General features: G+C 49.9%; 1 pseudogene; it reads left to right on the top strand.

The window, feature by feature from the left end:
• The first annotated feature begins 3,776 nt into the window (after positions 1-3,776).
• On the top strand, positions 3,777-3,895 carry LOC134939020 (5S ribosomal RNA; annotated as a pseudogene).
• Positions 3,896-12,078: the final 8,183 nt, after the last annotated feature.

Here is a 12,078-nt window from a genome sequence, read left to right on the forward strand (position 1 = left end):
AAAAAATTCAGGGAGGTTTTGCCAAAACGCGTCCGAATCCAAAACACGGCCGCGGAACCGAATCCAAAACCAAAACACAAAACCCGAAAAATTTCCGGTGCACGTCTCTAGTGAACACCAGGTATAGAGCTGCACCTGTTTTGGAGTACATAGTTTATAATATTTTGTATTTAATGCCCCTAAAAGTATTAATTAAGATAAATTCATTTCACTGTGATCACAGTATGTGTAGGATGTGTAACACCCAGGTAAGTATTACGTGAAGGTATTCGAAGGTAAGTATTTAGTTCTGTAGTAGTACCTTGTCTTTTTCTCTCTTACCGGATCTCCTAGAACTTCAATCTTTGCAGAGAGGCGAGGAAGAATCCCATAATCAGAACTTATTTAAAGGTTTTGTTGCACAATGTATGCACAGTTCAGTCCACACCTACTTATCTCCTGGTATCGTATATATGCCCATCTGGGCACCTTAATTATATTTATTTCTGCTGAGGTATTTAATACTTATATTAGCAATACATGCTTACAAATTTTGAGACAGAAATTGCTCTTATTATAACCGGATACAATGCTCAGGTTACTCAGCATTAGGTCATTTTCTTACAAATGTAAAATATTATTGATTTTCACACAATGGGGTATATTTACTAACATTTGTAATTTTCGGAAAAAGGTCAAAGTTCAATCACGAATTACATCGAAAGTGTAAAACTGCAACTTTTTGAATTTATTACGCCTAATTTACTAAGCTGTCGTATTCGGATTTTTCATTTGTTCCGATGTCGATGTCATTCGTGTTTTTTCCCCGTTTTTTACGGCAGTGATTAGCAAAACACTGCCGACTTTATCACAATGAATCTCGGCCGGATCTGTGTGATCCGTGCTGGGGTTGATTTTTTTTTTAAAAATAAACACTGTAAAATGGAGAAAAAAAAATGCGTGGGGTCCCCCCTCCTAAGCATAACCAGCCTCGGGCTCTTTGAGCCGACCCTGGTTGCAGAAATATGGGGGGAAAAATGACAGGGGTTCCCCCATATTTAAGCAACCAGCATCGGGCTCTGCGCCTGGTCTAGGTTCCAAAAATACGGGGGACAAAAAGAGTAGGGGTCCCCCGTATTTCTAAAACCAGCACCGGGCTCCACTAGCTGGACAGATAATGCCACAGCCGGGGGTCACTTTTATATAGTGCCCTGCGGCCGTGGCATCAAAAATTCAACTAGTCACCCCTGGCCGGGGTACCCTGGGGGAGTGGGGACCCCTTCAATCAAGGGGTCCCCCCCCCAGCCACCCAAGGGCCAGGGGTGAAGCCCGAGGCTGTCCCCCCCATCCAATTGGCTGCAGATGGGGGGCTGATAGCCTTTTGTGAAAATGAAAAGATATTGTTTTTAGTAGCAGTACTACAAGGCCCAGCAAGCCTCCCCCGCATGCTGGTACTTGGAGAACCACAAGTACCAGCATGCGGCGTAAAAACGGGCCCGCTGGTACCTGTAGTACTACTACTAAAAAAATACCCAAAAAAAGACAAGGCACACACACCTTGAAAGTAAAGTTTTATTACATACATCCACACAAACATACATACATACTTACCTTATGTTCACACGAGGGTCGGTCCTCTTCTCCAGTAGAATCCATGGGGTACCTGTTGAATAAATTCTACTCACCAGATCCAGGGTACCAGGCTCCTCGTAGCATCCATTTGTAATCCACGTACTTGATTAAAAAAAAAAAACGGAGAGCCGAGCCACGCACTGAAAGGGGACCCATGTTTTCACATGGGCCCCCTTTCCCCGAATGTCAGAAACCCACTCTGACTGATGTCTAAGTGGGTTTCTTCAGCCAATCAGGGAGCGCCACGTTGTAGCACCCTCCTGATCGGCTGTGTGCTCCTGTACTGTCTGACAGGCGGCACACGGCAGTGTTACAATGTAGCGCCTATGCGCTCCATTGTAACCAATGGTGGGAACTTTGTAGTCAGCGGTTGACCGAAAGTGACCTCACCGCTGACCACAAAGTTCCCACCATTGGTTACAATGGAGCGCATAGGCGCTACATTGTAACACTGCCGTGTGCCGCCTGTCAGACAGTACAGGAGCACACAGCCGATCAGGAGGGTGCTACAACGTGGCGCTCCCTGATTGGCTGAAGAAACCCACTTAGACATCAGTCAGAGTGGGTTTCTGGCATTCGGGGAAAGGGGGCCCATGTGAAAACATGGGTCCCCTTTCAGTGCGTGGCTCGGCTCTCCATTTTTTTTTTTAATCAAGTACGTGGATTACAAATGGATGCTATGAGGAGCCTGGGACCCTGGAGCTGGTGAGTAGAATTTATTCAACAGGTACCCCTTGGATTCTACTGGAGAAGAGGACCGATCCTCGTGTGAACATAAGGTAAGTATGTATGTATGTTTGTGTGGATGTATGTAATAAATCTTTACTTTCAAGGTGTGTGTGTCTTGTCTTTTTTTGGGTATTTTTTTAGTAGTAGTACAGTACTACAGGTACCAGCGGGCCCGTTTTTCCGCCGCATGCTGGTACTTGTGGTTCTCCAAGTACCAGCATGCGGGGGAGGCTTGCTGGGCCTTGTAGTACTGCTACTAAAAACAATATCTTTTCTTTTTCACAAAAGGCTATCAGCCCCCCATCCGCAGCCAAATGGATGGGGGGGGACAGCCTCGGGCTTCACCCCTGGCCCTTGGGTGGCTGGGGGGGGACCCCTTGATTGAAGGGGTCCCCACTCCCCCAGGGTACCCCGACCAGGGGTGACTAGTTGGATTTTTGATGCCACGGCCGCAGGGCACTATATAAAAGTGACCCCCGGCTGTGGCATTATCTGTCCAGCTAGTGGAGCCCGGTGCTGGTTTTAAAAATACGGGGGACCCCTACTCTTTTTGTCCCCCGTATTTTTGGAACCAGGACCAGGCGCAGAGCCCGTTGCTGGTTGCTTAAATATGGGGGAACCCGTGTCAATTTTTTCACCATATTTCTGCAACCAGGATCGGCTCAAAGAGCCCGAGGCTGGTTATGCTTAGGAGGGGGGACCCCACGCAATTTTTTTAAAGAAAATAACCACTTTCCCACCCCTTCCCACTGATATACATGCACGGATCTCATGGATCCCTGCATGCCTATACAATCACGGATTAAAAAAGCAGGTCTGTTTTTTTTTAGCACTTTTTTACGAGTTGTAATTTTTCACGGCAGTGTTTGTTTGTTTTTTGCTTTGCACTTCTTAGTAAATTACCGAGATTCATACTTAAACAGCCGCGTTTTGACCGATGGTGTATTCATTCGTATTTTTTTTGTTGGACTTCCAAAAAATTACGAATGCCCTCATCACTGCCGTGATTATTGCTTAGTAAATTACCGAGATGACACTTTGATGAAAAAAACGGCATCTCGGTCAAAATCGGGACCTTAGTAAATATACCCCAATGTGTATCCAATACTATTGACATACCATCTGCGCTACTAACACTTACAACCATATACGGTATTCTGTTCTTTCATTTTCTATTTCAATAGGCTTGGGTAGCTTGACTCTCTCATTCGCTGTCCGCTATAATTTACTATATGACAGTGAACAGCAGAAGGTGGAGCCCCTACCCTTTTCCTTATGTATCAATCTGACCTCAGTACCCTCTCATCCAGTTGACAGTAAATTTCTCTCTGCAATGCCTGAGTAATAGAGGACCTGTGCAATTAACTGGACAGCAGAAGTACTCTTATCTGGGTATATGCCAATAACCTCACTCTCTCATTTGTGATATTTGGATCAATTACTGCCACATTTCACTGGTCATGCCCGATCTCATCAGACCTTGGAAGCTAAGCAGTGATAAGCCTGATTAGTACCTAGATGGGAGACCATTAGAGAATATCAGGTGCAGTAAGTGTGATTCCTACCTAACACGAACAGCAGAAGTGTTGGAGAAACCTTTGACTAGTACCACCTTCGCAACTTCAAATCTGTTCTCCAAGTTTGCCTTTATGCAGAAAAACATTTTAGACCAGGAGACCTGGGAAACAGAAGGCACCCTAGAGTGGACAACAATGTAAATTTACTACCACATTTTCCCTTTTCTCTCTCCTTTTGGAGAATTATAGATAATTCAGTTTTTAAATATTTTCACCTCGGTGCATCCGCAAACATATTTGTATATTGAGATTTTGTGAATAAGATTTCACGCACTTGGGTGGTCATTCCGAGTTGTTCGCTCGTTGCCAATATTCGCTATGCTGCGATTTGTTGCTAAATGCGCATGCGCATGGTACGCAGAGTGCATGCGCTAAGTTATTTTACACAAAACTTAGTAGATTTGCTGGTGTTTGTGCGGCGCTTTTCAGTGAATGATTGACAGGAAAGGGGCGTTTCTGGGTGGCAATTGAGCGTTTTCCGGGAGTGTGCTAAAAAACAAAGGCGTGTCAGGGAAAAATGCGGGAGTGTCTGGAGAAACGGGGGAGTGGCTGGCCGAACGCAGGGCGTGTTTGTGAAGTCAAACCAGGAACTAAACGGACCGAGCTGATCGCAATCTAGGAGTAGGTCTGGAGCTACTCAGAAACTGCAAGAAAATATTTAGTAGCAGTTCTGCTAATCTTTCGTTCGCTGTTCTGCTAACCTAAGATACACTCCCAGAGGGTGGTGGCCTAGCGTTTGCAATGCTGCTAAAAGCAGCTAGCGAGCGAACAACTCGGAATGAGGGCCTTGATGCGTAGGCATTTTTATATATCTGTTTGTATGTTGTGTGTCCTTTCTGTGTATCGTTTTTCTTATTATATAATTAAAAGTTACGTTTTATTGAAAATTCATGCAAAGTGTGCCCCAACACAGTATTTCTTTCCCTCTCCCTTAAACCAATGTATTTATTAACCAACGTCCTTTTATAATGGACACAATAACACAATAGATTCACAACAGCAATGTATCATTTAACAGAGTTATGTTACGAACAATGCGGCATAATTTGCACATCCAAAACAATAAAAAAGTTTTATTGTACAGGAATACACCGTCACCGTGTCTTCTTTAACCTGGTTATTATAGAATATCCTAGGCATAAAGGGTTAGTGTAAATCAAATTTAAGTCAATACCATATCCTATACACAACTGAGTTTAACATGCAATACTCCCTCTGGCCAGTCTAGCAATCAATATTGACGTAACTGGCAAAGCATTAAATCATAAACCTCATATAGTCTGAGGATTGTCCGTAAACTTAAACCATAACATCTTAACACTTAACCATAATAAATAAAGACACGGAGACTTGAATTTGGCAGAAAATGTTAGCTATTTATTTAAATGAACCATTAACTGATGAATAATTAAACTAAAGTATGGTGGCCAGAAAGAACGGCTAAAACAACCCTATCCCATGAACAAAAAACCTATCTTATAAAAAACTGATGTAAACCTTCCAACAAACAATAGGTATCCGCTCAACCTCCATCTTGACTACCCACCCGTGAAGGTGATGAGGCTGCCCCCGTGAAGGTGGTCCAGCAGATGTAATACCAGTCAACGAAGGAGAGCACACCTAAAAAATCAACCACCAAATGACCTCCAATCAACTCCTTTAATACAACAAAAGTTAACTTGCCGTTCTATCCCACCAACAGCAAAGTTCTGCCCAACAGCAACTACACTCCGCCACCATACCCCTAACCCAAAGAACCAACCACCGAAAACAGATCCTCAAGGAAAATACCTAGTCCCTGCCTAGTCAAATGAACCCCATCCGGTCTAAACAAGTAGAAGAACCGAAACTTGATCCGCTGGTGCCACACCACAGCACCGCCAAGAGCCACCACAAACTTAGCAACTGCGGAATTGACCTTCCGCCGAGAGGCATCGATCGCCCTACAGTCCGCAACTCCACGCCAACACAACCGCGGCACTATACAGGACCAGATAAGTCTACTGCCCGGCCAAGCACCCGCAATCACCTGTAAGTCATGAACAATGGCCAATCTAAGATTCACTGTCTTCCTCTTACCCAGGTCGTTGCCACCTAAGTGTATCACCAAAAATCTGGGCAGCCCAAAACGCTTAACCTGCTCCAAAAAGGGTAACCTTCAGATCCTGCCACAACATCCCCCTAACTCCTATCCACCTCACGTTATCCGACCCAACAAAGCCAGGAGCCCCCTCCGAAGCCACCAACTCAGCTGCCCAAAAAACATAGGAGTGACCAATCACCCAAACACTAAACTCATCCTCTCGCCAACCTATAAGGGAAAAAAACAGACAAACAATCGTGAATATACAAAGGAAAGCAAAATCCCCAGACCAGAACAGGAACCAACTACTAGAACGAGGATCTGCCAAAAAGAAAAATTGAATAGAGGACTATGAATTTCCTCTCGGACAAGCTTCAGGCCAATCGAAGCAACAAAAAGAAACGGAAGGAAAACTTAAAATAAGAAACAGGGGAATTGGGGGGGGGGGGGTTGTTAGGGTGTGGAGGGGGGGTATGGGGTCACACAGAATAACTTGGCTGGAGGTGAAACGTAAAAACCTGCTGAGGAACTTGTAATTAGATGTAATTAGCCGAATTGAATGAATTAAGCCAAATCAGTTCGTCAGTTCAGGCAAAAAATCGCAAAGCACTCCAGACCCCCACTGCCAGCAGTGGCGAGTAGCTAGCCATCCGAGTAGGGAGGACAGGGAAGACAAACAATACAAACGAACAAACTGAACCGAAACGTAGAAACAGTAAACGAACAAAATGTTAGTAGAACAAACAACTCGCTCATGCAACAACGGGCTGAATGTAACGCTTATAAGCCGCCGACTTCCAGCGGCCCAGAGCCTTAATTTGCTGCGCTCTCTGTAGCTGCTGCGGAAGTGGCGGCCCCAATTCTAAATGAATGCGAACCAAAATCCCGAGGGGAGAGGCCCAAACTGGACAGGCAGCGCTGCATCATCCAAGTAAATTGGTATTTCGTCAATGGCAACCCATCATAGTGCAGAAGCCAAGACCCTTCTAACAAGGGCCTGACCTCCGCATACCGATTAGCCAATGCCACCGGACAACAGGCCCCATTACCTGAAGGTGCCAAAGTGATCCAATGACCTCTACCCATCTGATCAGTTTTGGAGCAGCGCAGCCTGCACAGCACAGACCCCACACCCACGACAACATCCGCATGCCGCATAATGGCATCCGACTTTTTAGAAGCCGCAACCAACTCAGAGACCCTAAACGCTCCATGGAAAGCTATGGAAAAAGCCAACTGAAATAAAAGTGTTTCAAAATGGGAGTCCGCCATTGCCGCCACCTCCCCCCCCCATGAGGGAAGAAAGCAGGGACGCATCGATAGGGCGCCGACTATCAGGAGGCACCGGCGCAGAGCGCGCCCAACCTTTAAGCGCCTTCGTCAGCAGGAAACTCTTCGTAAAATCCGGAACACCCTTCAACTTTGAATAAAAGGATATTCCAGCGAGGTATCGAGACACCACGGCTCTCGATCTACCCGTCACGAAGAGTTGCCAAATGAAGTCCAGAAACAATCCCTGACCCCTCTTACCTCTAGGCCCTTGGTCACGGGAAAAGTCTTCCCATTCCTTCCAGGCCTGACGGTATCCCGTGAGAGTGGATGGAGCCAAAGATAGCTCGGCTAGCCCTTCCAATCCGTCATGATGACCTGCCAAACATATGAAGGGCAGGGAAAACCCGCTGAATCAGCCTCCAGGGCCAATAAACGGAACCTATCACACTGCTCCCTAGACAATGCATCGGCGATCCCATTATCAACCCGGGGACGTGCTGAGCCCGAAACAGAATATTACATTGCATACAAGTCAGCACGAGTCGCAACAACACCCGGAGGACCTGCAGGGCCTTAGCCCTTTGGTTTTTAACCGCGTGCACGACCCCTAAATTATCGCAGCGAAAAAGAATACTGCGATCACAAAGGCGCTCCCCCCAAACCTCCAAGGCCACCATGATGGGAAAGAGCTCCAGCAACAACAGGTTGCTGGTCAGCCCCTCCCGCGACCAAGACTCGGGCCACGAAGCCATGCACCAAGCCCCGTCGAGATAACAACCGAACCCAGACGAGCCCCACGCGCCCGTGAACAACTGCAGGTCAAAATTGTCGACGAGTGGGGCCATCCAGATCAGCACACCATTGAAGTCCGCCAGAAACGAAACTCACACAGCGAGGTCTCTCCTAATCTCAGCCGAGAAATGGACAAAATGGTGCGGCCTGGACACCCCAGCTGTGGACTGCTCCAACTTCCGACAAAAACCCCTGCCCATGGGAATCACCCGACAGGCAAAGTTCAACAGCCCGAGGAGGGATTGAGCCTCCCGCAACGTCACCTTACGCCGCTCCAAGCACCGCGCTATGGACTCCTGAAGCCTCGCAACCTTGTCCCGAGGCAGCCGGCAAGCCCCTGCGACAGTATCGATCTCGATACCCAAAAAGGACAAACAGGAGAGAGGCCCCTCCATCTTGTCCTCGGCCACAGGAACGCCAAAATGCCCCAACAAGGCACGCAGCGAAAACAACAGGAAACCATAGCGAGGAGAATGCGCAGGCCCCATACACAAAAAGTCGTCAAGGTAATGCGCAATCCCGCTACCTCCGCAAGAAAACTCCACACACCAATGTAAAAAGGTGCTGAACTTTTCGAAAAAGGCACACGAAACGGAACACCCCATAGGCAGACACTTGTCAACAAAATATTCCTCCCCGACGCGGAAACCCATGAATCGAAACGACTCCGGGTGCAAAGGGAGCAAGCGAAAGGCCGATTCAACATCAAGCTTAGCCATGAGGGCCCCAGGGCCGCAACCCCGTACCATGCCCAGGGCATCCTCGAAAGACTGATAAACCACCGAACAACACTCCGGTGGAATTGCATCGTTAACCGAGGACCCCGATGGATAAGACAAATGCTGAATGAGCCGAAACTTACCCAGGGCCTTCTTGGGCACGACCCCCACCGGGGAAATATTCAAATCCTCGACAGGCGGCAGCGCAAAGGGGCCCACCATTCTCCCCAGGCGAACCTCCTGCTCGACCTTTTCCCGCAGCACGTTGGGGAAATCCAGAGCATACTGCAGGTTCCTTGCGGCCCGAACTAAAACTTCCCACTCCACCGGCAAACGAAAACCAGACGCAAAACCATCATGCAGAAATTTAGCGTCGTCTCTGTTTGGGTACCACCACAACCATTTGAGCATGGCCCCCAAATGAACCGGGGACAGCGCCCTAACTAGCGGCAACCCCCCATTTGGTTTTCCGGCCGCGCCCCCGGCTGCCTTAGCTCCCGGCCGCCCCGCGCGAAAGCAATTGGAAGCCGGGTGTGATCCATTACATCGCAAGCAAAGGTGTCGAAAATGACATCGTTGACCGGGGGGGCACGCGGAATTGTTGAACGCGAAGCACTTCCCCTTCGCCAGCGCCTGCTGCGCAGAATGGGCCGTGCTCCAAGGGTGGCGCGGCGCAGCTTCAAAGGCGGGCCGGGTCTGATTTGCCACCGCGGTCAGAGCCACGGACCCCCCTTTTGCCACCATTTTCATATCCTGCGCCCGTGTGACCCGAAGCCATACCTACACATCTTTGCACCCGAAGTCAATGATGTGCAGGCAATCGTGCTTCTGACGGAACTGCTTATCATAATGCAGCCACGTATCGTCCTTAGACTGACGCTGCATGTCATGCACGAGGTGAATGTACCTGATGACGTTGATGTGCTCATCAGGGCGATCCTCCGATTTGCATGCTGCGAACACGCAGAAACCCGCCAACCAATTGTCGTACGAGCGAAAGGCCTCCGCCACAATACCGCCCTTCGCAAGCGCTTCCTTACCTTCCCTCTTGGTGTCCTCCGTCAATGTGAAAAGGTCGACGTATTCCCCCCACCTAATCTTCTTCCTGCAACTCTCACGCAACCCCCACAACACCGCCGTGTAATCGCAGCGAACTACACCCGGCAAATTACGCCGCCTCCTTTCCCTACGGGAACTACTACGATCTTCCTAGACCGCTTTCCCGGTGCCGCGCCTCACGCCGCGCGTACTTGCAAGCCCTCTTTTTAGCCTTTGTGGAGCTACTAGCTGCCGACTGCAATGAGGAAGAAGAGGAAGAAGACCTACTGGACCTACTGCCGGAAGAGGAAGAAGACCCACGAGACACAGTAACTGTATCGGTGTCCCACTCACCGGTTGGCCCGCTTCCTGAAGGCGAAACGTCCGCCACGACCGGCTCCTCTTCCCGATCATCACCCACATCCGAATCTGAAAAAGAAGGGAAAGCCGCCACGGGTGCCGAAGCTCCCCCGGCGGGGATGAAAGCAGACGCCCCTGCGGGCAACAGGGCAGTGCCACCCAGCAACGCAGCGGCGGAGCCCATAGTTCGACACACCTGGAGAAACTGCGCCATGGTGGGGCCAGAAGCACGAGGTAGGACGGCAGCGTCGACCAAAGCGGGAGCCACGGAAATGCCACCGGGGACAAAGCCGACAAAAATGGCGTAAATGCCGCTGTCATCCTCGACATTGCTGCCGCAACGGCAGAGGGATCCGGAGCCGCAGCCGTAGCCCCAAAGGTCCCCCCGCTCCCCGGGTCCGACTGGGACCGGCACCAGACGGCCTCCGCAGACCCGCAATCTCTTGTGATGCGCCAGCCGCCCCCTCACTGCCCCGGTCCCCACTGGCCCCACCCACCTGGGGAACCGGATGGCCACCATTCCCATCTCACACCTCCCCTCTCTGGCCCCGCACTGTGATGACAGAAGAATCCGGGGAGCCCCGTCCGCTGGAGCGGGGAGAGCTCCCAGGAAGCACGAGCGCCAGCCGCGCGCGCGCGCGCACGCGAAACAGGAGCTGCCTGGAAGGGGCGGCCAGTGGATGAGCCACTGGCCGCAACCCTAAACAAAACCCCCTAATCATCTGGGGACCCTGGAGCGACTCTCAGCGGTGGAGGGTGCGGGTACCGCGCGCGTGTGCGTCCCCGAGCCGCCGCAGCCAGAGAGGGATTCCCGCCAGCGGGCACCCCCGCTGGCTCCACCTCCGACCGCCCGATCTTGTCCTCTGCTGTCCAGCGCCCCGTCCCTCACCAGCCGCCGCTGCGCCGGTGGAATCCCCCGGCGCCCGCGCCACAGCCAGCATGGGAGCGGACGCACGCGCCGCCGTGCATGCCCGCGGAGGTGCACCTGCAGCGGCGCCAGGAGACTGAGCCCCGGCCGTGAGCGCAGCGCTCAAGCCCCGAGATGGAGAGGGGGCAGCAGCAGCATAACGTGCAGGGGCACCAGCAGAGCGGCGGGGACGGGACATGGCAGCCAGCACGAAATAAGGTGAAGAGCACTCACCCCTACCACGATTACAGCAGAAGAGGCTGACCCAGCCCCTTTACCAGGCTTAAAAACGCTTTCCACCTACCCCCAACGTTCACTCCTATTGGCTAACAATAAACTCCCATAATGCCTTACCGTCCTGCCCCCCAGACTAGCTGAGGTTTAACCCACTCCTCTCCTATTCTGTCAATTCATTCTCCTTAAATTCATAGTACGTTTCCATATTTACTCATATATCACAGTCTATCTGAGTACTCTCTCACGGTGGTGCACATTTGAAGTGTTCCAGGTAATGAAAACAAGCGCTTTCTATATCAGAACAACTTGAATCTGTGGGGGTAATTCCAAGTTGATCGCAGCAGGACATTTTTTAGCAGTTGGGCAAAACCATGTGCACTGCAGGGGGGCAGATATAACATGTGCAGAGAGAGTTAGATTTGGGTGGGGTGTGTTCAATCTGCAATCTAAATTGCAGTGTAAAAATAAAGCAGCCAGTATTTACCCTGCACAGAAACAAACTAACCCACCCAAATCATACTCTCTCTGCACATGTTATATCTGCCCCCCCTGCAGTGCACATGGTTTTGCCCAACTGCTAAAAAATTTCCTACTGCGATCAACTTGGAATTACCCCCCATGTGCACTGCAGGGGGGGCAGATATAACATTTGCAGAGAGAGTTAGATTTGGGTGGGTTATTTTGTTTCTGTGCAGGGTAAATACTGGCTGCTTTATTTTTATACTGCAATTTAGATTGCAGATTTAACTCACC

The sequence above is a fragment of the Pseudophryne corroboree genome, chromosome 6 (genome assembly GCF_028390025.1).
Source record: "Pseudophryne corroboree isolate aPseCor3 chromosome 6, aPseCor3.hap2, whole genome shotgun sequence".
Lineage (NCBI taxonomy): Eukaryota > Metazoa > Chordata > Amphibia > Anura > Myobatrachidae > Pseudophryne > Pseudophryne corroboree.